The sequence below is a fragment of the Lytechinus pictus genome, chromosome 6 (genome assembly GCF_037042905.1).
Source record: "Lytechinus pictus isolate F3 Inbred chromosome 6, Lp3.0, whole genome shotgun sequence".
Taxonomy (NCBI): Eukaryota; Metazoa; Echinodermata; class Echinoidea; order Temnopleuroida; family Toxopneustidae; genus Lytechinus; species Lytechinus pictus.
Window position 1 is genome coordinate 8,286,075 of NC_087250.1, and position 25,606 is coordinate 8,311,680.

Below are 25,606 nucleotides of genomic sequence, written 5' to 3' on the forward strand. Positions count from 1 at the left end.
TACACCAACGTTAGGGCAAGCCTCATTATCTTTGCGCGGCCATCGTCGTAAGGGCCGATAAGACATCATCCCTCGCAGAGGGCGACATTTCACAAGACACATCAAATTCAATAACATATTGGCGCAATATTTTTTTCCTACTTCATAATTAGGTTTTTCATTCAACTTTTTATTCAATCATGTTAACAATATTTCCACATGTTCAGGGATAAATCAAACATAATCTAACATTATAATTAGGGGGGGGGAATGTAAATTTGAATAAAATAAAATACCAAACATAGTATTTCAATAAGCCCAATGCTTTTCAAATCTGCATTTTGTAAACAGTACCATTATTTGCATACTTACAACCTCACTTACATACATATATCACTCCGCTGTTGTGAACATAAGCAAATCATGAAATGCAATACTTATGTACCCATAAGTTCACCAGAATCCTGTGAAAATAAGCAAATCATGAAAAGCAATACTTCTGTAACCATAAGTTCACCATAATTCTGTGAAAATAAGCAACAATGTAATACTTCTGTACCACACAACTTTATCATAATCCTAAAGTAAGCAAACAATTTAGATTAAATGCTTGCATTGCACACATGCCCTCCATATTACCCTTCGGTGAAAATAAGTAAGAATCAGTAAAACGCTAAACTTTGTCATTTTTATCAAATTTTGATATTTTTCCATTACTTTTCACTATTTACCATCATTTTCAAGAAAAAATCTAAACAATAAGTCAATGTCTTTTAAAAAGCACTATTAAATAGAAATGTTTTCAGGTTGCCCTTGAAGGTGGTCGCTGAAGTCTGGGTTTTCAAACTCTGTGGAAGAGAATTCCACAGGTTAGGCCCTGCATGAGCAAAGGCCCGTTTCCATGCATGATTTGTTAGCAACTGAAATATGTAAGAAATTAGATGATGAGGATCGTGTATTTCTTGAGGGATGGTGATTATGGATCAAAGACTTATTGTAACTGTTTGAGACTAAAGATCACAAATATAGTGCTTCTGGCCTGTATGTATTCTTAAAGGAGAATGAAACCTTTGGAACAAGATAGCTTGTGTGTAAACAGAAAAATAAAAGAAACAGATCAACAAAAGTTTGAGAAAAATTGGACAAATAATGAGAAAGTTATGAGCATTTGAATATTGCGATCACTTATGCTATGGAAATCCTTAAATTGCCTGGTTTATCACATCTATCAGTAGATAATGTGTTCTCTCTTTAGGAGGGCATGTAATACAGATTTTTAAAGAATACATCATGAATAAAGAGTTTGTATCACCATAAGAAAAAGCAAAAGAGACATTTTGAGTGACAGTTGTTCACATGTGACATCACACATCCTTGTCACATTGCCAATTTGAGGATCTCCATAGCATTAGTGATTGCAATATTCAAATGCTCATAACTTTCTCATTATTTGTCTGATTTTTCTCAAACTTTCTTTGTTCTTATTCTTTGATATTTCTCTTTCGACACAAGCCTACTTGTTCCAAAGGTTTCATTCCCCTTTAAATAATTTTGAATAACTAAATGGTTCACAAAACTTATCACACACAAAGGGCTTACCGGTATCACATGTATGGGTTTACTTCTTTTTCTGAAAGCAATTATATCTCTATGTGCCTTACAACTGTTTCACCTCAATGGCCCAAATTCACGAAGGTGATTTTGAAAACCCACGGTTGAGTCCATGATTTATGCAGATCTCCTGTATAAATCGGGCGCGTTAAAAAAAAAAGTCCAATGCTGATGCGCGCTTTTGTGACAGTGCGCCAAATTAATGCCTGTTGTCATAGTTATCCATGCTATTTCATTCATGAGTCCACTCTTCAAACAGTGGACTCATGAATAAAATTGCGTATCTTACCATGGTAACAGGCGTACAATTTGGTGCACTGTGACAAAAGCGGGCATCAGCATCGGACATTTGTGTTAAACGCGACCGATACGCACTAAATTAAGCGTAATTTATACAGGAAATCTGCATAAACCACGGATTCAACCGTGGGTTTTAAAAACCACCTTTGTGAATTCAGGCCAATGGGTTTGTTTGTGTATCATGAGACTACAAGATTTACTAAATAAATGCCTTATCACATTGCTCACATATATGAGGGCTTCTCACCTGTATGGGTTCGTTTATGTAGCCTGAGATGATGTCCAAGACTAAATGCCTTCCCACATTCCTCACACACAAAAGGCTTCTCACCAGTATGAGTTCGTTTATGGTTTCTGAGGCCATTTCTGTGCCTAAATGCCTTACTACATAGATTACATACATAGGGCTTCTCACCTGTATGGGTTCGTTTATGGTTTGTGAGGATATTTTCTTGCCGAAATGCCTTACCACAAAAATTACATACATAGGGTTTCTCACCTGTATGAATTCGTTTATGAATTCTGAGATGAATTCCTTGGCTAAATGCCTTACCACATTGATCACATACATAGGGCTTTTCACCTGTATGGATTTGTTGATGTGTTATGAGATTAGATACATTACTAAATGTCTTGCCACATTGATCACAAACACAGGTTTTCTCACACACAAAGCCTGTATGGGATTGTTTGTGTCTTCTCAATGCACTTCTATCGCTTAATGCCTTACCACACAGATCACACACAAAGGGCTTCTCACCTGTATGGGTTCGTATATGGTTTGTCAGGATATTTTCTTGCCGAAATGCCTTACCACAAAAATCACATACATATGGTTTCTCACCTGTATGGATTCGTTTATGGTTTGTGAGATGAGTTTTTCTACTAAATGCCTTTCCACATTGATCGCATACATAGGGCTTCTCACCTGTATGGATTCGTGTATGTGTTTTGAGACTAGACTCGTGTCGAAATGCCTTACCACATTGATCACAAACACAGGGCTTCTCAACTGTATGGATCTGTTTGTGTTTTCTCAACGCACTTCTATCGCTTAATGCCTTACCACACTGATCACACACAAAGGGCTTCTCACCTGTATGGGTTCGTATATGGTTTGTGAGGATATTTTCTTGCCGAAATGCCTTACCACAAAAATCACATTCATAGGGTTTCTCACCTGTATGGATTCGTTTATGGTTTGTGAGATGAGTTTTTCTATTAAATGCCTTTCCACAATGATCACATACATAGGGCTTCTCACCTGTATGGATTTGTGTATGTGTTTTGAGACTAGACTCGTGTCGAAATGCCTTACCACATTGATCACAAACACAGGGCTTCTCAACTGTATGGATCTGTTTGTGTCTTCTCAACGCACTTCTATCGCTTAATGCCTTACCACACTGATCACATACAAAGGGCTTCTCACCTGTATGGGTTCGTATATGGTTTGTGAGGATATTTTCTTGCCGAAATGCCTTACCACAAAAATTACATTCATAGGGTTTCTCACCTGTATGGATTCGTTTATGGTTTGTGAGATGAGTTTTTCTATTAAATGCCTTTCCACATTGATCACATACATAGGGCTTCTCACCTGTATGGATTCGTGTATGTGTTTTGAGACTAGACTCGTGTCGAAATGCCTTACCACATTGATCACAAACATAGGGCTTCTCAACTGTATGGATACGTTTGTGTCTCGTGACATGGGATTTTACATTAAATGCCTTACCACATACATCGCATACATAGGGCTTCTCACCTGTATGAATTCGTTTATGATTTCTGAGACGAATTTCGTGACTAAATGCTTTACCACATTGATCACATACATAGGGCTTTTCACTTGTATGGACTTGTTTATGTGTTATGAGAGTAGATACATATCGAAAGGCTTCCCCACATTGATCACAAACACAGGGCTTCTCACCTGTATGGATCCGTTTGTGTCTTTTCAATGCACCTCTATCACTTAATGCCTTACCACACTGATCACACTCATAGGGCTTCTCACCAGTATGGACTCGTTTATGGCTTTTGAGGACATTTTCTTGCCTAAATGCCTTACCACAAAGATTACAAACATAGGGCTTCTCACCTGTATGGATACGTTTGTGTCTTGTGAGATGGGATTTTATATTAAATGCCTTACCACATACATCACAAACATAGGGCTTTTCACCTGTATGGATTCGTTTATGTGTTGTGAGACTATAAGATTGACGAAATGCCTTACCACACTGATCACAAACATAACGTCTCATTTCGAGTATATTTTCCTTGTTTCGTATTTTAAAAATTCTCTTTTCACCATGTGTAAAATCATTAGTTTTGCAAATGGATTTTTGTATTTCTCCTTCGACAAATTGTAGAATGCTTTCCTTTGACGCATATGATGGCAAGACAACACCATTGAGCCCATGTTTGTACTTGAGATGCCTTGCTAAGATGAGAGGAATAGCATAGACTGATCCACAGTACTCACATCTGTACAGTCCAGAATCTATCAAGAAAAGACGATACATATTCTTAAAGTTGAATTAAGAAGACGATTCCAAATATTGAGATATTTACATTAATAGCAACCTTACAACCCCCCAAACACTAATAGGTGATTCGACCCCCCATTTTCTTTTTTCAAAATAGTGAATTTGAGTTCGCTCCTGCAATGCCTACCGAGACGGGTGTTCTTTGAGTGTGACGTCACCGGGGGGTATTCGGTCCCGTTTTGTGTACTGTGCACGTACTCCTTCATATGGAATAACTGCAGATGAAGTTGTATCTGCGAGCCATAGAACTTGCAAAGAGGAAATGATTAAAATATTTGTGGCCGTACTATTATTCCAAATATGTGAATTCCCTCAGAATGATACCATAGACCCTAAAGGAATAATTTCAAGGTGAATAATATGAAATTTGATCGAGATCTTCTCACCAGTCGATAACGTAGCAGACGTGTTATTATGACATATTTATCCGCGTGTGACGCGGCTCTTGCAAAAAAACACAGTTGGTTGCGGAATTGCTTTGTGCCGACCGGCCGCCCGCTCCGGCGCAGCTAGCTGTCGAGCGACCGTACCGTTCTTGTTGTCTTCAACCATAGAGATGTATACTAATTACTATATATATCTTTCTGTCTTCAACTCACTTGCGAATTGCGTTTGTATGTGTGACGGTGACCCCTAGCGTAATTAAATATAGAAAACAACTCAGAAGGCCGAGAAAGAATACTATACGTTTGGTTCAAGATTGTTCTGTGGAATGAGCTATGAGTGGAAATGATCCAGAGGATATAAAAGTGGAGTCAAAGACAAAAGAAAAGAAGAAAAAACGCCAGGGGATCGCTGCACGGCCATGAACTAAGTCGACATACCAGACCATAACAGTACACTCAATGCCTAGCTGGGTGTTGTGTGTACTAGTATTATGCGTTCAGCGCGCGCTGAGCTCGCCGCCGGAATTACTTTCCAGCTACTCACTTGATTGAACATCGTGATAAAATAAATGAGAAATAATGAAAATATCATTCAATAACTCACTGTTTGCTATCTTACATCATGATTGAAGAGTTCATGGTGGTTATTCATACTGTTTTTTATACAGGGAAAGTAAAGATTTGTACATATCAGTCATATTTGTTTGATTTGAGTTGCTTTGAAAAAAAAATGTAAAATATCTTTCTCTCTCTGCATAGCATTTCTGTATGACATTCAGGCACCTCTTATACTAAATTCCCCCCGGTGACGTCACACTCCGAGTGACTTTTCTGTACACTCGTCTCTCAGGCTCTGACAGGTGGCTAATTTCATAGACTTTCAAAGCAAAATATCGAGAAGGCAGAGGATTTTTGTGACATGCTATCTGTTTGAACAACTTATATATACTATATATTGTATGTAGAACCTATATTTATGGAAACTCACCCCCTTCTTAATTCAACTTTAAAGGGGAATGAAAACTTTGGAATAGTAGGCTTTTGTCGAAACAGAAAAATTGAAGAAACAGATCAACAAAAGTTTAAGAAAAATCGGACAAATAATGAGAAAGTTATGAGCATTAGAATATTGCAATCACTAATGCTATGGAGATCCTCCCATTGGCAATGCGACATGGATATGTGATGTCACATGTGACCAACTTTCCCTTTGATAAACTATAAAATACCACCAAAATGTCTTGTTTTGCTTTTTTTATGGTGATAAAACTCTTTATCCATGATGTATTCTTTAAAAATCTCTACTACATGCCCTCCGATAGAAAGAACTCATGATCTACTGATCTATGAGATAAAAGAGGCAATTTAAGTGAAATATATACTCGAGTAATGTGGAGAGTTGTTCACAAGTGACATCACACATCTTTGTCGCATTGCCAGTGTGAGGATCTCCATAGCATTAGTGATCGCAATATTTATTCAAATGCTCATAACCTTCTCATTATTTGTCTGATTTTTCTCAAACTTTCATTAACTGTTTCTTTGATTTTTCTGTTTTCACACAAGCTATCTTGTTCTACATTGTAAAGGTGTCATTCTCCTTTAACTATTCGAATAATTCTCTTAGGTTGACCTTTGCACGCATTGTGGTGCCCGCATTGATGCGTGCCAATGCGGGAAATGTTATGACATGACTTCCCTGTATTAGTGCACGCATTGTCCCGACACGTTCACGACATGTTTCCGCAAAAGACGATACATATTCTTAACTATTCAAATAATTCTCTTAGGTTGACCTTTGCACGCATTGTGGTGCCCGCATTGATGCGTGCCAGTGTGGGAAATGTTATGGCATGACTTCCCTTTATTAGTGCACGCATTGTCCCGACACATTCACGACATGTTTCCGCGTTGCTTGCGCGTAATTCATGCAATGTTCATGCACTGTCCCCACGTGCTTTCAGCAAATTTCCCCAACACCCTTATTGTGTGATGTAGTTTGCCAAAATTTCAATATTCCTACATTCTGGTGTTGACGCCCTCTACATTCATTGATAAGGACTTCTTACACTGATCTTGTGGTCTGCACAAACAATTTTTTGCATATCATTTGTGAACTATTCTTAACCTATGCGCAAAGTATGAGTGCCCGTAGTGAGCTTGTCATGAAATGCATGCCATTACAATGGGGTGTGCCTACAATCTTTTGCACCACAAATTTCTCTTTCATGAACTATGAACTGGTCTATTTGTCACAAGTTGGAGACTTGTTTCCAATTAACTATGCATATCGTAAGCTGCTAGATCGCAAGCAAAGGTACTCTATGGTTGAGCGCGAATGCTTAGCTTCGGCATGGGTAGTTAAGGAGCGCAAGCAAAGGTACCCCATGGTTGAGCGCGAATGCTTAGCTTCGGCATGGGCAGTTAAGAAGTTTTCCTACTACTTGTGCAGAAAGAAATTCAGATACCAAACTGTGTCCTGTTTCATCAGGCTCGTTATAATAACAAAATTCCGATAACAGTTTAAAGCTACTGAAATCCTGCGATTTGATTGGTTGATTCAAAATTTGTCATAGAAACAAGTCTTAATGAAATGGGACCCAGATCATCATCCTCTGTCTTATCTACCAAAACCACAACTAAAGAATCCAAGAGTTCTGTGTTTGGTGCTCAGATTGCAAGCATATTCACAGCATTCAGGTAATAAAGCCCAGCCATGGCGCAATTTCCTTCAGCAAGAAATTCATCCACATTGTGCTGCACTCAACCCAGGTGAGGTGAACGGGAACCCGGCGGGATTAATTCCTTAGTAATTCCTTAGAATGCAAGAGCGCTGCAAGGCAGCTCGAGTTAAAGCCGAGGTAATAATAATAACAACGCGCCTCGGAATAGAATATTTCTAGATAGATGGCGCTATATAAATGCCTATTATTATCATCATTATAAAGGGAACAGAGAATGTACATGTAGGTGCAGATAATTTAAGTAGATGTCCTTAATTTTTTTTATTTATGGCGTTTGTCTAAAGGAAGGGGAAGTTTGTAACAAGCAATTTTTTATTTTGACACTCAGGAAAAATCCTAAATTTTTATTTTTATAAAAGTGTTTAATGAGAAAACATGATGGTTTAATTTTGGGTGCTTAGTATAATCATGGACCTACTCCAACTGGACATTCAACGAATCCCCTCCTTTGGGCCTAAGACCGTCGCCGCTAATCCATTTATAAACAGAGCGCTGGCAGCTGACGCCCATCAAGCCGATCGTAAACAAGCTGTCACTGAAGGACAGCAGCAATCACTTGTGCCTCATATAAATAGACCTTTTGCCCTCTACATGTAGATTACCTTTGACCCCATCACTCTCACAGGCTCACATGTGGTACATGTATTACCCAAAGATCAAAGGGTAAACAGAATTGATGCAGAAATAAAGAAATTAAAGCAGTTTGAACAAAAACTTGACCTTTTGACCCTAGATGACCTTTGACACCATCATCCTCAGCAAAACACTTGCGGTATTACCCAAGGATCATACGTAACAAGTGTGAACATAATTGATGCAGAAATATAGAAATGAGAGCAATACGAAAGTAAACTTGTAATTTTGACCCCTAGATGACCCTTGACCCATCATACTCAACAACACACTCATGCGGTATTACCCAAGGATCCTTTGAACCAAATGTGATCAAAATTGATGCAGAAATAAAGAAACGTGTGAAACGTTGAACAAAAAACTTTAAATAAGAATGAACATGACCTCATATCATTTGACGTTTTGACCCCTAGATGACCTTGGACCCCATCATTCTCATGGGGTCAAATGTGTATTACCCAAGGAGCATATGTCCAACTATCAACATAACTGATTCACAAATAAATAAGAGCAAGTTGAACAAAAACTTCCACAGTTTGGAACAGACTAACAAACCTACAAACAGACCAATGGACTAACAGGAAAACTTGTTCTCTGCCAAACTTCACATAACTTTTTATAACCAAGGTTGTATCGGATTCTCCTTTAACCTTCCATGACTTGCCCTAGGTCTATTGGTTGTACAGTGCACTCAAATGGACGGATTCACACTACGGTGCGCCAGATCGGATGCAGCGGACAGGCCAATTTCTAACTTAAGTAATCCTGCGCAATGAGTATCATGAGTTCTTCTTGTTAGGGAGCAATTAGGTACCCTTTAGAACAGTTTAAAGGGGAATCCAACCCAAACAAAAACTTATTTTTATAAGAAAAAGAAAAATCAGACCAGATGATAGGTGAAAGTTTGAACAATATTGGACAAACAACAAGAAAGTTATGAATTTTTAAAGTTGTAAATATTGGTAATCACTATACTCATGGAGACTTCAAATTGGCCGCATATGGGATGTCATAGTGATGTAAGGCAAGGACTACTCTTCCATGTACTCCAATACATATTATGGCTAAAATGTCATTTTTCCCAAAAGTTATATTTCAAATTATATTTTTCTTTCATGAGGACATTAAGCAATATACTACCTGGGTTATATTTAGATTACTGCCCCAGGGGAATGGGTACTTAGGAGAAAACCACAAATCCCTGATAATAAAGTACATGGCCTATGGGAAAGTTGTCCTTGCCCCTTGTCATAATTTACTTACCCAGTTGCCAATTTGAAATCTACATATAATAGTGATCTCAATTTTAAAGCAGCTATAACTTTCTTATTGCTTGTCCGATTCCTTTCAAACGTTCGCCATTCTGTTTAATTTATTTTTCTCCTTCCCAACAAAACATTTTATGGCCTAGGCTGGATTCCCCTTTAAAGATGCCTGAGGTGTAGCCGAGGGCAATTGATCTGTTCCACAGATAACAAGTGTGTATGATCATTCCAGTCCTCTCTGATAATAATGAAACTAATGATAGCATCTAGTTGCCTATTCAATGGCGCACTTTATATTGTCCTGGCTTTAGATTCAGTTGCTAAAGGCACTTCTTGCATTCAAGGAATTAATCCTGTTGGACACCCATTTACCTCACCTGGATTGAGTGCAGTACAATGTGGGTATATTTCTTGAAGGAAAACACAGCATGGCTGGAATTCGAACCCACGTCCTTCTGATTGAAAGACGAGAGTAGTAACCACAAGACCATAATGGCCCCATATTACCATTTATTTCATAACATATTGAACTAAAGAGTTTCCAAAACTTTTGTCCATGTGACTCCTCCCACTTTAGTTTTCCAGACCCCAATATTCCTGTTGCATTCAAGTTTTCAAGAGCCAAATTAGATGGACTAAATCATCAAGCCCCTTTAGTCATAAGCAAATTCATTTTTTTCAGGGTATGGTTTAAGGCCACACACGCTTACCCTTTTCATACATGGATTGGAATTGGGTTGGGGTCTTGCTGCCTCCTGAAGCTTCTTCTGCCTTCTGATCACCTGATGATATTGGATCGGTTTGTGTCTGGGTAACTTCATCATAGTTCTTCCATCCCAGATCATTTATTTTCCCTTCCGCACTGTGATTAGCATCACATATTTCTGTATTTTGTTCACATGACAGAGAGATGAGATCACCTGACTTGATCCTTTGATCACCTGCTGATATTGGATTGGTTTGTGCCTGAGTAACTTCATCATAGTTATTCCATCCCAGATCATTGATTTTCCCTTCTGCATAGTGATTAGCCTCGCATATTTCTGCCTTCTGATCACATGACAGAGAGATAGGATCACCTGACTTGGTACTTTGGTCACCTAATATTGGATTGGTTTGTGTCTGAGTAACTTCATCATCGTTCTTCCATTCCAGATCATTGAATTTCCCTTCCGCATTGTGATTAGCCTCACATATTTCTGCCTTCCGATTACATGATGGAGAGATGCGATCACCTGACTTGGTCCTTTGATCACCTGATAATATTAGATTGGTTTGTGTCTGGGTAATTTCATCATAGTTCTTCCATTCCAGACCAGTAATTTTCCCTTCTGCATCATGATTAGCCTCACCTAGCAGATTGCCATCATCATCATACTCGGCCTCTACTTTTATAGTGAACTAAATGTGAAAAAAGAAAATAAAACAGAACCAAGTTACTAAACATTCCAAACATGAAAATACCTGCTTGTTATGCTTAAGTTCTGTTTACGCGCAAACCATCCGAAAGGTACACTGATTCTTTGCTTCAACACAGTTTCCCCGTGTGCTCGTACGCAGCCCATCATATAAGCAACAACATACTTCCTCATGTTGAGTCCATGACACTGAGACATGATTTACTTCAATAACCAGATGACACCTGCATGTCATGCTACACCAACACATACTTAGCCGTGGGGGGGGGGGGGTGTCTAAGCAAGTAAAAGCGCAAAAACTAGGAAGACTACGACATGAAGGCCGCTGCCTTCATAGCTGAGAAGGCAAGATCCGCTTCATCTGACAGAAAGTTTTGAAATAAAAACACGTGAAGAATTTGCAGAATGCCAACAGAGGTGCAAGGAAAAATCGTCAAGTGGAATTCCACGGAAGGGGTTCACAATGACTCGATACTCCTAGTATATTGGGCCTTCGCCTGCCAATCTAATTGCTTCCTCATAACAGCGTGAGAGGTGCCGCGAGAAGCTGTTGAGACGAATGAAGACAGGGTCGATCAATTACGAACAACTCTGTCTAGACGAGGTACCAAAACGGACCAGACCAGACACCAATATTTATCCTCAAGAGAAGGAAAAATCTGTAGGGGAGTCAAAAATGAATCCACAAAACTAGGCGCGACTGGTTGGTTCGCGTCTAAACGAAGGTGTGGGAATCATGCGGATTCCATGCCTCTCCCTCCTAATGACACCAGGTGTAATCCACAAACATGCAATGAGCTATGTCTCCGAACGGAGGCGCTTGAAAAAAAAGGCTGTCTTGACAGATAAAATAAGAAGATGCCTAAGCCAACGGCTCCAAAGAAATTTAGTCAAAGTTTCAAGAACGGCTTCTAGGCTCCATGACGATGCAAAACTAACTAAGACGGACGTAAGAGAAAAAGATCCAGACAAAAAATTCGGATCAGAGACATAGAGGGCTGCAATGGCTGAGCAATAGCCATTGATGGTCTAAAACGAACCATCTTTGTCGAAAAAAACCTTGACAAGGAACCCTGCGATAGGAGACGCTAGACTAGGTCGAGAAATGTATAAGCCTATACTCGAGTCTCTCGGGCTAACGGCTAAAACTAAGCCACCTGTTCGGAGAACTCTAAGGCCCCGCATCCTCCCCGAGAGCAGCCAAGTACTGCTGGCTCCAGATGCACAATTTCCGAGAGGGGTTGAGACACCAGGTCCGCCCTCATTGGAAAGGGTGAAGGCTTCCCCCTGAAGTAGGGAGAGGAGTCGGGGAAACCACAGTTTCCTGAGCCATATGGGGACTATCAAAAGTACCCATGTCCATCCTCCCTAGCATTGCCTTATACAAGCGATAATGATGCAAACAGAGGAAAGTGAAACATCTCAGATGCCTCCCGTGAGGAAAAATATATCAATGAAGGCAGTCTCTGTTCTTTCACCCAACAACAGAACACCAGCAACCTGGTCTAATTCCAGCAGCACAAAAGGCCTTGGATCGATCGAGAAATCTCTAAGTGGAGAGAACTCTCGGAGGGCAGGCAAGCATGACTAAGGAGCTCGACTAGTGCTGTCCTGTCGGTTTCTGTAAGCCGCAACAAACTTGTCTGCCGAGAGGATTAACACAGACCAGCCTGAGCCAATCAATATTTTCTGGACAGTGTCAAGGAAAGCTGAGGACAGCTTGTGTCTCCAGCACAATCATATGTGTGTGCGGCTGATATCAGATCCCCGATACCATCTCTCCCACATAGTGACCGCCCCAGTCCGTCGACACCAAAGTGGGCGGGGGAGAAGTGTGAAGTAACTTGCCAAACGGCGTGCAGGTCTATGTGGCTAGGCTGTGATGGATGACCGTCAGTAGGATGATCCAAAACAACGGGTCTATGCCAGGCTTGTAATGGCAAAGAAGATGCCTCTGGAATGGCCTAAAGGGTAGGCGACAGTCTGACATGTTCGCTAAACCAGCCATTGTGATTGAGCATACCCAGTCAGAAATGGGTTGAGTGAACTGGCTGAGAATGATCAACTCCATGCCCCAGCAAGCGAGACATGGGAGATGGATACAAAACCTAACTGCAGTAGTATGGCGACCTCAATCGCAATGTACTGTTGGAGGAGGATGGGGAATGCCAGTGAGGTGGCTCAAACCTTGCCGTAACATTGGAACAAGGCTTCTATAGAAAAAAGAAGCTGTTCCATATGGCGGATAGGGCAAATGCGTCACGCATTACTCATTCCCATGCGTAAACGAAGTGATGGCTGACCACCCACCTCTGTTCTTGCCACCATGGGTAACTTCAGCTTGTGGTCTGGCTTATGACTGGCAGACTGACGGGGCGGGAGTCCCGTAGTGAGTAAGAGCAGTCACAGTCGCGGGAATTGGGGAACACCCTCGGTACAGGCGCTGATGGGCAGGAGACTTGAAGTCCTATAAATGAGCCTGGCACCTGGTCATGGCCATCGATCCCTTCTTTGAACAAGGCAAACGCCAAACGTTGTCTCGCCTGCATATTGCAGTCATGAAGAGACTGCATGTCAAATCTGAAGGGTAACATTTCAGAAACTTTGACAGAAGTTTTTCTATTGTACCATTGGCAAATTTGTGTGAATATTATAAATGGTGCCAAGAACTATAGCTCATTAAATATATAACAACAGTTTTTAAAGAATAAACAAGTAAAATACAAAATCTGGTTCAGGTATAGAGAGTACCGAGTTCTGAAGTAAAATGTTAGTGTTAAAAAGTATAAAATTATAAAGTTCATGTCACTAGAGGAACAAAGTAGTGTGAAAGTTCATTGACCTTTGACCTTAATCAAATTCAACTCACATTCGAACCTGACCTGCACCTTCAAGAGATGGACCTCTGTTACGAGTTTGGCGATCCCACCTCGAAGCTATAGAAAGTTATTGTGTGTACAATATAACACAGTGCCAGTCATGGAAAGTTCATTGACCTTTGACCTTAATCAAATTCAACTCACATTTGAACTTGACCTGCACCTTCAAGAGATGGACCTCTTGTATGAATTTGGCAATCCTACCTCGAAGATATAAAATAGTTATTATGTGTACAACACAGCACAGTGCCAGTCATGGAAAGTTCATTGACCTTTGACCTTAATCAAATTCAACTCACATTTGAACTTGACCTGCACCTTCAAGAGATGGACCTCTTGTATGAATTTGGCAATCCTACCTCGAAGATATAGAAAGTTATTGTGTGTACAGCACAGCACAGTGCCAGTCATGGAAAGTGCATTGACCTTTGACCTTATTCAAATTCGGCTCACATTTGAACTTGACCTGCACCTTCAAAGAACCGCTTAATCTGCTTGGAGCTTGGGGACACCGGCGACAGAAGCTGATATGGAACTGGGGGAACAAACCCGCACTGCTCGATGGTGTTCTGGGGCAACATATAAAGTTACGACACCTGGCCATTGGCACAAGAATCAGAAAAAAAAGGTTTGCCCGAGGTAACAAGGCATAGGCTCTGTCTGGGAGCAGAAGGGACAGGAGACTGCTATGACTGATGAGATGCAAAGCAACACCTGGGAACAAGAGAAACAAAATATCAAATTCTTGTAAGGACCCGCATACGAAAGACAACATCACAAATCATAATAAAACCCATAAGGGTAAGATTGTGAGTTGCTAAATGTGTAAAGAGCGCTATAAACGTGAAAAGAATTGCTAGATTTAACCCTAACTAGGCCGGGCTTTTTTGGCTGTTCTGTGGCCGGGGGGGGGGGGGGGGGGGGGGGGGTTGATTCAACCCCCCCCCTAAGATCTTGGCCGCCGATCGCGCTAGCGCCGCAAAAATTTGCACGCTGGTAGTGTGCGATGTAATCTACAAGGCTGTATGGTAAAATTTTCCAAAATAATGAGATTTTATTTTATATGAATTAATTATGCTAATTTATGCATAAATCATACTTTTTGCTCTAATTCACTAAATAAAGCTCCTAGAATGCTAATTTTTGGTAAAAATATTCTTTGTAGCATTCTTAACAATGGCAATTGAAAAAAACCTTCGGTTTGGAAATCAATTTCTTATGTATTTTATGGTTTTATGAATTTCTTATGTATTTCTTTGTTTTTCAACCTTTTGTTTTTCTTTGTTTTTTTCACCAAATTTATTGCACAACCTTTTTGAAGCATAATTATGCTAAAATCAATTGCTTTCAGCTGTTTAAAGTAAAAATAATCATATCTTTATGAATAAGATGAGAAAACTCGATTTGCATTGACTTTGTACACAAAATCACGTTTTGGAACAATTTTTGGTCTGACATGCACTTACAAAATGTTGCGTAATTTCGGAACCACGTACCCGGGCGTCGTAAATTTGGTCTCAAAAGATGCGCGAGACTTAAAAGTATAAACTCTGCGAGTGGCGCGGTAAAAAAATTTCACGCGGCGGAATGATCGCAGAAAATGTTGAGGGGGGGTTGATTCAACCCCCCCCGGCCATTTTAGGGTTAAGAGCATTTACATGTAGCTGGACATCCATTTATGATGGAGGGCGAAACAGAAAGAGGAAATAGGCGTTCCTTATATGATGAGCTGTGTACAAGGGCAGGGTAGACTGCGTGCTGGCGCAAAGAATTGGTGTACCTTTCGGATGGTCTGCGCTGTTTACAGCAGAACTTAAGAATAACAGGCGAATTCAAATCCAACGATTCAAATTATTGATTATTCATTAAAACATAATCAAATTTTACGTTCGCATATACAATATATTGATATCATTACAAGAAAAGGAGGGCAACAAAAAAGTTTACACTTGAAAAAAAGCCTCAAAAAGCCTCAAGAAAAATAGAAATACCATAGAAATGTGGGATTATTATTTAAGCATTAGCAAGAACTTAGCTGATTAAAAAATGTATTATCTTGTAATGGTTTGCAGCTCAGTATGTACTTGGCCTCGTCTTACAAAGAGTTGCGATTGATCGCATCAATTGCAACTCTTTGTAAGACGGGGCCCTGATCTGTCCCAATGAACTCAGAGGCGTGCAAATAAATTGTCCTGCATGCTCGTACTTACTGTATTGAAATTCTCTTTGTGTAACTCATTCTTCTCTGTATGACATGGAGTGGGATTATGAACATCAGAAGATCCTAGAGAAAAAGAGATGGATTACTAACTTCACAAAGTCATATATATATTGTTATAGAATGGGCACCATGCATAAGTAATTATTATAGAATGGGCACCAGGCACGAGTAATTACTGACGCATGGCCAGCCATGCATCTTGCAATTACTTATGCATGCTTACCGAATACATGGTAAGCCAGGTGTCGGTAATTACTAATGCATGGTTGTACAAATTGTTGTTTTCCCCAGAAAATTCTACCATCATATAAAACAAATGATACACAGGTTTGTTTGTGCATTGGTTGGAATACTAAGCATGCAGTAACTATGGAAACTAGTCTAAACCCACTCAGCTGAGCCTCATGGGTTTAACACTTCCATACTTACCTTATGCCCGCAAAACCGACCAATGCACTCGCATCTAAATATCAATTAATTACATACTCCACTTCAATTTTTTTTGTAACATAAATTATCTTCTGGAATCATCATGTTCATACAATGAATCAAGTTCAATTACAATCAATCAGCAAAAATTGTATTCTGACTCTGGACAATTGAGATCCTTCATACAACACTTGGCTCACAAAATAGGCCTTTATACCTTTAGACAATTGAAAATAACTTTAAAATTTAGCAGGGAATAATTTTGATTTACAAATTTGAACATTTTTTGTCATAAGAGAAAAGCTCTCAACTAAGAAATGTACAGTCATATGGAAAAATATGCTGTACAAAAGACTTTATACATCGCACTCTTTAAAAAATGTGGAGCAAATTATGATGCCAGGAAAACTTCCGTTTAGTGAGTAACTTTCACCAAGGTGACATTATTTTATTTTCAAAGTACACAAAAAACAATTTACCTTTGCATAAACTGCCAAAAACAATGTCTGTCAATAGAGCAAATCACAATTTAACAGTGTGACCTTCTGTTGATTTTATATTGCTAGGTTACATACATGTAGAAACATGGTAATTTCCGCATACATTCGTAATTCCGAAGCTTCGTTATTCCGAAGGTTTGGATATTCCGAAGGTTCGTTATTCCGAAGGTTCGTATTTCCGAAGGTTCGTAATTCCGAAAGTTCGTTAGTCCGATAATGAAGTGAGGTTCGTAATTCCGAAGGTTCGTTAATCCGAAAACGAAATGAGGTTTGTAATTCCGAAGGTTCGTTAGTCCGAAAACTAAATGATTAACGAACCTTATTTCGTTTTCGGACTTACAAACCTTCGAAACAACAAACCTTATTTCGTTTTCGGATTAACGAACCTTCGGAACATCGAACCTAATTTCGTTTTCGGGTTATCGAACCTTTGGAATAACGAACCTTCGTAATAATGCCACAAATGTTCGGATTAAGTAACCCTTTTACGTTTTTGGATTAACGAACATCGAGGTATAGACAATTTACGTGTTTCGGAATTACGAACCTTCGGAATTACAAAGTGTAACCGTAATTTCACAAACCTCTCAACTCTGTCCCCTTATCCTCACTTTCTTCTGAGATCTCTTTCTGTAATCCCTGTTGACGCTGCATGAACATTGGTGGGTTGACCTGTACCCCTGAGTATATAAAACAAAAATTGTGTTTTCAACATTGGTATGAAACACCAATATTGAGAAAAAACAAATTGAATATTATTCAAACTAATTTCCAATGAAAAGATAAATAATCTGATTTTTTATAATGCGCTTCAGATATACATTGAACGTATCTATAAAGCGCTTGCAGATTTATTCATTGCTACCCCTGTCGATAGAATCAATCATTCATTCCTGCACATAATATATGCACATTCTCCACTCCCTGGGAGTATTCCAACAACAGTTCCTAGACTCAATTTTTAGGCATACTAAATAGACTTTCACATATGCCTACCCACATCACACCTGGGCCCAATATGGTAACTTTGCAATCCAATGGTAACAATGATCAACTGCCAATCAAAATCAAGGATTCCATGAAAGACACCATTGCATGGCAAAGTTTCCATAATGGTAACTTTTTATGCGACGGGGGCCCTGGATGGAGAGTGGCACAGTACGGATGGACACCTTGCGAAAGGACGTTAGGCTGAAGTGGGATTCACACATGTGAAAAGTGGCCTAGCTTCAAAGAATTTAAGGTTTGAACTACCAATGCAGCATAATAGAACACCTCAAGATTCCTAAAACAAAAGAAATAAGACTCTAGTTCGCTGACATCATAGCTCTCACTTTACATGTAGGTTGTTGTGAGCATGGAAAAGACATAATAGAACCAAACTTCAGTGACTCAATTGATAAAATTCTATTGGGCAATTTCAATATGTATGTCCGACCCCATGTTTGTGGGACCTTCATGAAATTTTCTGTCTCTGATTTTGTGTTCTTCTGACAGTCTGTAATGCTCTCAAATGATTATAAATTGGTCAGTTTATAAAGTGATGTAAAACTTGAGAAAAATGAGGGTCGGATGTGCAAAAAGGTTGATTATAGATTTGCCCTATTGACAACTTATTGTACAGTATGTTTCTCTCATGACCCCCAAATTTTCAACATTTTTCCCCCAGAAATAATGAATGGACAAAAGCTCCATTGACAAATTACTGCACTTACCAACTTGTATCATCATCTCATAGTTTTCCTTGACATTCTGGATACAAATCTTCTCGTAATCGCTGATATCTGCCCATTCATTGTCTGTGAAGTAAACCTGGACATCTGAATATTCATCTAACTTTGGCTGAGCCATGGTGGCATCACTTTACTTGGAAGCCGAAGTGAAGATACCAAGATTTTCCTAGAATGAAGAAGGATAAGACGAGTACCAAGTCTCATGCTTTATTTAGGATTCTTGCTCATCCCCCCCCCCAATCACCTTCTCATGGCTGTATTAACAGTCTATCCCCATATACACAATTTCAGAGACAGTCTCCAGTTTGGTAGACCCATTTCCTTTGTTTACATTTGCTGCAAAAGGATTACCTTGGCGGCAAATAAAAATGTGATAAGCAGATTCCTCATGAAAAATTACCTCTTTTCACCATATACTTCATCTACTTTCATTTTGATAAGGATATTTGTTGTTGTTGTCACCCACACAAAACAAATGGGCTTCTGACCTCAGTGAGACAAAATTTGGGGTCATGGGTGGAAAAAAAAACTTTTGTTGGTGTTGTTCGTTTTGTTTCTTATGTGATGCAAGTTTCCAATATGGGAGAATATCTCTCATATTGGAGAGGGTCTCTGATATTGGCCATGTGCCTCTACTAGTAAATGGGGATTTTATAGTCTAGAAAAATGTCAGAACTTTTTAGAGGGGAAGTTCACCCTGAAGAAAATTTTGTTGTAAAAATCGCAGAAAAAATAATAAAAAATATTGGTGAAGGTTTGAGGAAAATCTGTTAAAGAGTAAGAAAGTTATTAGAGTTCAAAGTTTTGGATTTGTGACGTCATAAACGAGCAGCTGCCCCATGTGTTATGTAATATAAAATGCATGAATTTCAAATTTTGTATGGTTCCTGATGACTTAATTTTGTTTTCTATTCATGATTGGGTGTGAAATAATTTGTCTATTGATATACAAAAGGTACAGAGAAAACAATTTTCAATTTTCTGAGAAAATGACATTTCATTGACTTTTTACCATTCGCTATGTAGGAATGCTGCTCGCATATGACGTCACAAATCAAATAATTGAAATTTAAGTTTTTAATTATTTGATGAATTTTTCTCAAACCTTCGACAATATTTTTTATTATCTTTTCTGCTATTTTTACAATAAACTTTTTGTCAGGGTGAACTTCCCCTTTAAATAAATCCAAAGAAACGACGGTTATTCCTGTCTAGTCTCTGCCATGTGATTCAACATGCATTTTATTTTATGTAGCTCTATATTCTATACAATTTTGCAGCGGTGCGCCACTCGACGGTCCAACTCAAAGTCTAACAAAAAGGTGTCACAATGCCAGAGATCAGCGACTCAGCTCAGCCTTGCAAAGTTGCAAGTTGCAGAGAGTCGAGAGACGCCGCAATGCCAAACAAAGGCAAAGGAAAAATGCACCCATGGGTGCATTACTGCCGCGGTGTACAGGAAAATTGAAGGCACGGCGCATGCAAAATTGCAACAAACTCCCATGAATTTCAGAAGAGTATTTATAAAATCAAGCCCTCCTACGAAACTTACCAAACGATGTTAAGTCAATTCCCCCTAATATGATGAATATGATAATAATATGCAACATTTATATAGTGCTTATTACAAATGTTTCTAAGCGCTGCATAATATTACCCCGGCTTTAGCACGGCTACCCTGATTGGGCGCTTCAAGCATTCAAGGAATTTCTTCCTACCGGGTACCCATTTACCAGACCTGGGTCGAGAGTGGCAAATGTAGATAAACGCCTTGCCACAGGACGCTAGTGCTGTGGTGAGATTTGAACCCCGGACCTTGTGGTTCACAGTCCGGAGACTTACCCACTGAGCCACAACACCTCTGGATCCCTTAAATAGCGTCATTTAAGCGATGATTTTCTTCTCATTGACAAAACACCGAGCTTGCTTGTATTTCCCAAATTTTTCGTATAAATAGCTAGAGGGCGCACAATTTATCTTCATATCAAAGACACTACAAGGGAAAGACTAGGCACAAAAACTATTTGCCATGTAAATCGAGTCAAAGCATTACACAAAGTCGGCAAAGTTTCCAATCTTTTTACTATAAAGACTTTGGTGGAACATTTATTGCAGGGTGACCAGACGTCCCGTATTTTGCTCCTTTGTCCCAGCGTCCCGACAAACCCTTCCCCGGACGCCTATTTGTCCGTATTTCAGAATCTTGAAAAAATATACATAATTATAAAAATGACAAATTTTCATCAAATAACCAACAGATGACGAAGCAGAGACAATAAAATTTACTGTAAACTTTTGCGAGTTCTGCATGCGATGATTTTCTTGCTTACCTAATACAGTACATTGCAAATGAATTGCCTCCTGCCTGTGTGTGGCAGGCTACTAGCTAGGCATGTAGGATCGGAGCAGATTGGCTTTCGTTTTGAATCTTGTTCCTGGTCTTGTTGTGAAGATGTTTCACTTCAATATTTTATTCATTTCTAAAACATTTTAGTTGAAAATTTTAAAAATATATTAAAAAACACCAAATATCATTATGACATTTGTTAGATTGGATTTTTTTGTTTGCTTGAAGTTTGCACTTTTTTCTTCTTTCTTTCTTTTCTATCCTTCCTGCTTGCCCCTTTTTGTTCCATCTATCTTTCTTTCCTGGTGATCCTTTCTCTCTGTGTTCATTTTTCTTTCTTTCCTAATCTTTTCTTTGCTTCCTTTTCACTTCCACTCCTTTTTATTCTTCCTCTCCTCCCATTAATTTCTTTCTTTCATTCCCTCCTCCCTCCATTCTTTGTTCCCTCTCGTTCATCCCTTCTTTCTTTTTTTTATTTTCCTTTTCATTTTTCCATTATCCCTTTCTTTCCCTCCCTTCCTGTTTTTCTTCTTTCTTTCAAAGAATGAGGTTAAAATAAGGTGCGAGGTTAGTATAACCTCGCAATAGTATGATTCTGTGAGTGCATCAAGCCATGGCCCACTCACACATGTTGCGAGGTTATAATTTACTAACCTCGCACCATGAACCCTGAATTTGAGTGGCCATGGCCATGCCCGATTCTCGCCACCGGGCCGTTTGAACTTGACCATCTAGCCCAGGAGCTCACCTTGTATTTACCCATACTCACGGGACAAGGGTAGATTATGGTCAAAATATCTAGCAAGATAAATTGTGAAAACAGAAATTATGCACTTGTCTTATACCACGATTATATGGTCTACATGGTCTATGGATGAAGGTCTATCGAGTGGTAGAATCCTGACATCGAGGCACAGACTGGAACCTAAAAAAACCCAGAAAAGTTCTCTCCTACCCCAGTCTCGATCGGCCATTTTGTTATGATACTCAGTAATAGTACTACTCAATAGACTCATCCATATCTGGATGTATACGATGCAAGGCCCTCCTGGGCATAAACGTGGTGAGTGCATAATTTCTGTTTTCACAATTTATCTTGCTAGATATTTTGACCATAATCTACCCTTGTCCCACTCATCCTACGAACGAGGTATGGGTACATACACGGTGAGCTCCTGGGGCCCGTTTCTCAACACCGTCATAAGTCTAACTTCTTGACTAAATCAGAGATAGTGAGCTACTTGTCCGCTAACCGTTTCACGAAGCCCTCTTTACCAAGATCGGGTACAACAACCTCACTAAATATTTATGACACCTCCGAACCTATCATAACTTCTTTCTCAATGACGTAGTGGCATCACGTGCCACGGGGGTAGACTACATGTATGACATGCAAAAGTGTCTAGAAATTTGAAAATTATAATCTTACGTAATCAATCATAGAGGTTGAAATTACATCCCAAAACAAGTGGGATAATGCATTCAATTATCATTGTAATACAAAGAAACTATTAAAACTGTTGGCTAAACGCCACAAAACCATTCATTTTGAAATAGTAAAATATAATTCAATCGATAAAGATTCTACCACGTCAGGTCATCCATGACTAGACTTGTATTTGTGGTTTTCAGACCCCTATTAACATTTGGATAAATTCTATCTCTAATTTAGGCATAGATTTTGTCAAATAGTAAGTTTCGGTATCAAAGATTTAAAAACAAATTGTTAAACTATATTTCGATGATGTTTGGAATCGTAAAATACCGTATAATTATCATCATTTTACAAAGAATACCGTTATTATTTATGGTTCACTTTTGTAAACTATCAAAATTGGATATCCCGGGGCGGGGGTACCCATCTCAACGTCCAAATTGTGATTTTTAGTCATGAAATAAATTATTCATAATTCCATTTTTTCTGCAATTGAATGCCCAGTCTTCATGGTCTAAGAATATATTATGATGCATAATTTACCTGTGCTATCATTTTTAAAAGATGTAATTCCCAATTCATCACAATATTTGCAATTTTGTCAAAATTTTTCTTTTTGAAAGTTTTGCTTTTGCTATTGTGACTAGGCTAAGGCTACTAACAGTAGAGGCCAATATTGGAGACTGTCTCCAATGTGGGAGATTATCTCCAATATCAGAGACTTTTGTAAAGAATTTGGGTATCCAATTTCATTTTCAGAGACGGTCTCCAATTTCGGAGACCAATTTCCTTTGTTTACATTTGCTGCAAAAGGATTACCTTGGCGGCAAATAAAAGTGTGTTAAGCAGATTCCTCATGAAAAATTACCCTTTTTCACCGTCTACTTTAAAAATTCACCGTCTACTTTTGTTTTGATAAGGATTTTTGTTGTCAATCACACACAAAACAAATGAAATGGGCTTCTGACCTCAGTGACAGTGAGACAAAATTTTGGGTGTTGTTTCTTTTGTCCTTTTGCAAAGCAAGTCTCCAATGTGGGAGATTGTCTCCCCTATTGGTGAGAGTCTCCCATATTGGCCGTGCGCCTCTACTGACTAACCTCGTACTAGTAGTAACTAGTAGTAGGATGGGGGGGTCGGGTGTCCGCACTCCTAGTACCAATGAGGTCCAAACATTAGCATGTATGGACCTCATAGGCGACAATGCGTTAAAAACAGGTTAGAACTTCTAACCGTACTGTTTCCTGCACCCAAGTATGATATTACTCCCAAAATATGAGTTTTGTCCTCGTTTGTTTATCATTTATTAAAAGATTGCCCATTAAATATATTCCTATTCCTAATTTGAATTTAATAAAATAAAGGGAAACTTACATTTGAGTCATTTTTCGATCTTTTTTTGGCAGTCAGTCCGGTCACCGTCGAGTGCGATCAAAGCGGTATGAAGCTGATTTTCAGATCACGTGATACGTGTGGTCATCACCTGATCAATCGACTATCCTTTTTTAAAGACCGCAACAATTATAAATTTTATTATAAAATATATATAGAATAAATTATTGCATAATATTATGTATATTTCTACAATTAAAAAATATTTTGTGATATAAATTTAATATTTGACGTAAAAATCGCTATTGAACAAAATATTTATTAAAAAATAAAAAATCAAACAAAATAAAAAAGCCTTGGACACAGTGCAAAAAACCTAACAATTTGGCTGCGTTGTTAACAACTATCGTAAGGGGCGCTTTATTTATAAATAAAAAAAAATGTACAGCTGTCTACCGCGACGTGGTTTGTCGCAAGATTTGGGACAAATCCGTGGGAATTCTGGAGAAAATACATCAAAAGAACTGGTGAGTACCGTTTAAACATTATCAAATTACTAAATAGATTATACATACCTTGTAGATTTAGTTTTTAAGGTGATATTAGTGCTTAGTTCTAAGCTAGGGAGGCCCAAACGCGCGTGAGCGGAGTCCCACTTTATTAACACGGGTAAGTATTGCGGTGTCGCCTAGACTAGAGTGGGGTGTCCGGACACTTTATATTTTTGAAGCCTTCTTTTTTGTCTTTGGATTACACTAAAAATATGAATTCAATAGTTGTAATCATCTTCCATTTTGTTCTCCATAATATTTCCTTATATTTTGTACGAAAAATTGATGAAACTTCGCTTGTAAATTTTTCCAAATGACTTTCTAAAATTGATCGTCCGGACACACAACTGGGTATAGTACTAATACTACTACTAGTACTAGGCCTACTGCTGTGAGTGGGCTACTGGCTACGTTTTGGCTGCTGTTTTTACCGATTAGTATATCGATATCAAGGTATTCTAGCTAGGAAGCCTTTCGTGAAACAGGTTTAGTAAGATTGGAACTAACTCCGTGGTTGGTGGATAAAGATAAAGATATGACTAACTTGTCCAGGTGTTGAGAAACGGGCCCCTGGGGCCTGGGCGCCGGCTCACGAAGCGGGCCGGCGCTCCCGGGGTTATCGACCATCATGACCATATAATTATAATAATAATATCGCACTGTCTGAAATTAACTCACCAAAAATGATCTCCGATGAATTAATACATTGGAAAAATTGCAAAGATCTGCGTTTTTTACTAATGAGTTTCTTGTTGAATTGGAAACAAATGGAAATTGGCACGCCGTATCGGAATACACCAGTCGGCAGACTGTACTTTATGAGAAGAAGAGTCGACCGCCAGCATGCAAGTTCAGATTTTCCCCTTTTTTTTGGTTTGTATTGTTAAGCGTACAGTATAAGGGAAGTATGGAAAGCTATTTGTGCGCGAAAACTTATGGCAAATCACGAGCGGTCACTGATCAGTATCAAAATGTTGCAACAACCAATTTGCAATAACAATTTAAAGCAACTGAGATCATTAATTTTGATTGGCTGATAGTAAACTTGTTAAAGTATGCATTTATTATCATAACAAGTCTAAATGAAAAAGGGATCATGATCAATGCAAAGATTCATTTTTTTTAATTTTTTTTTTGATTTTTTTTTTTTTGGGGGGGGGGGGCGGGGGATTGATCACGGCTGCTATCCTTATAGAGTCACTTTTTTTTTTCTTAATCTTAGTTAGATTTGATTAGAAATTACTACTGATTCTATTTTGTGAGAAAATAAGGCCGAACGACATCATGG

At 38.9% G+C, this 25,606-nt stretch overlaps 1 pseudogene; it reads right to left on the reverse strand.

Moving 5' to 3' along the window:
* LOC129263428 (zinc finger protein 585A-like) lies at window positions 1-25,197 on the reverse strand (annotated as a pseudogene).
* Window positions 25,198-25,606: the final 409 nt, after the last annotated feature.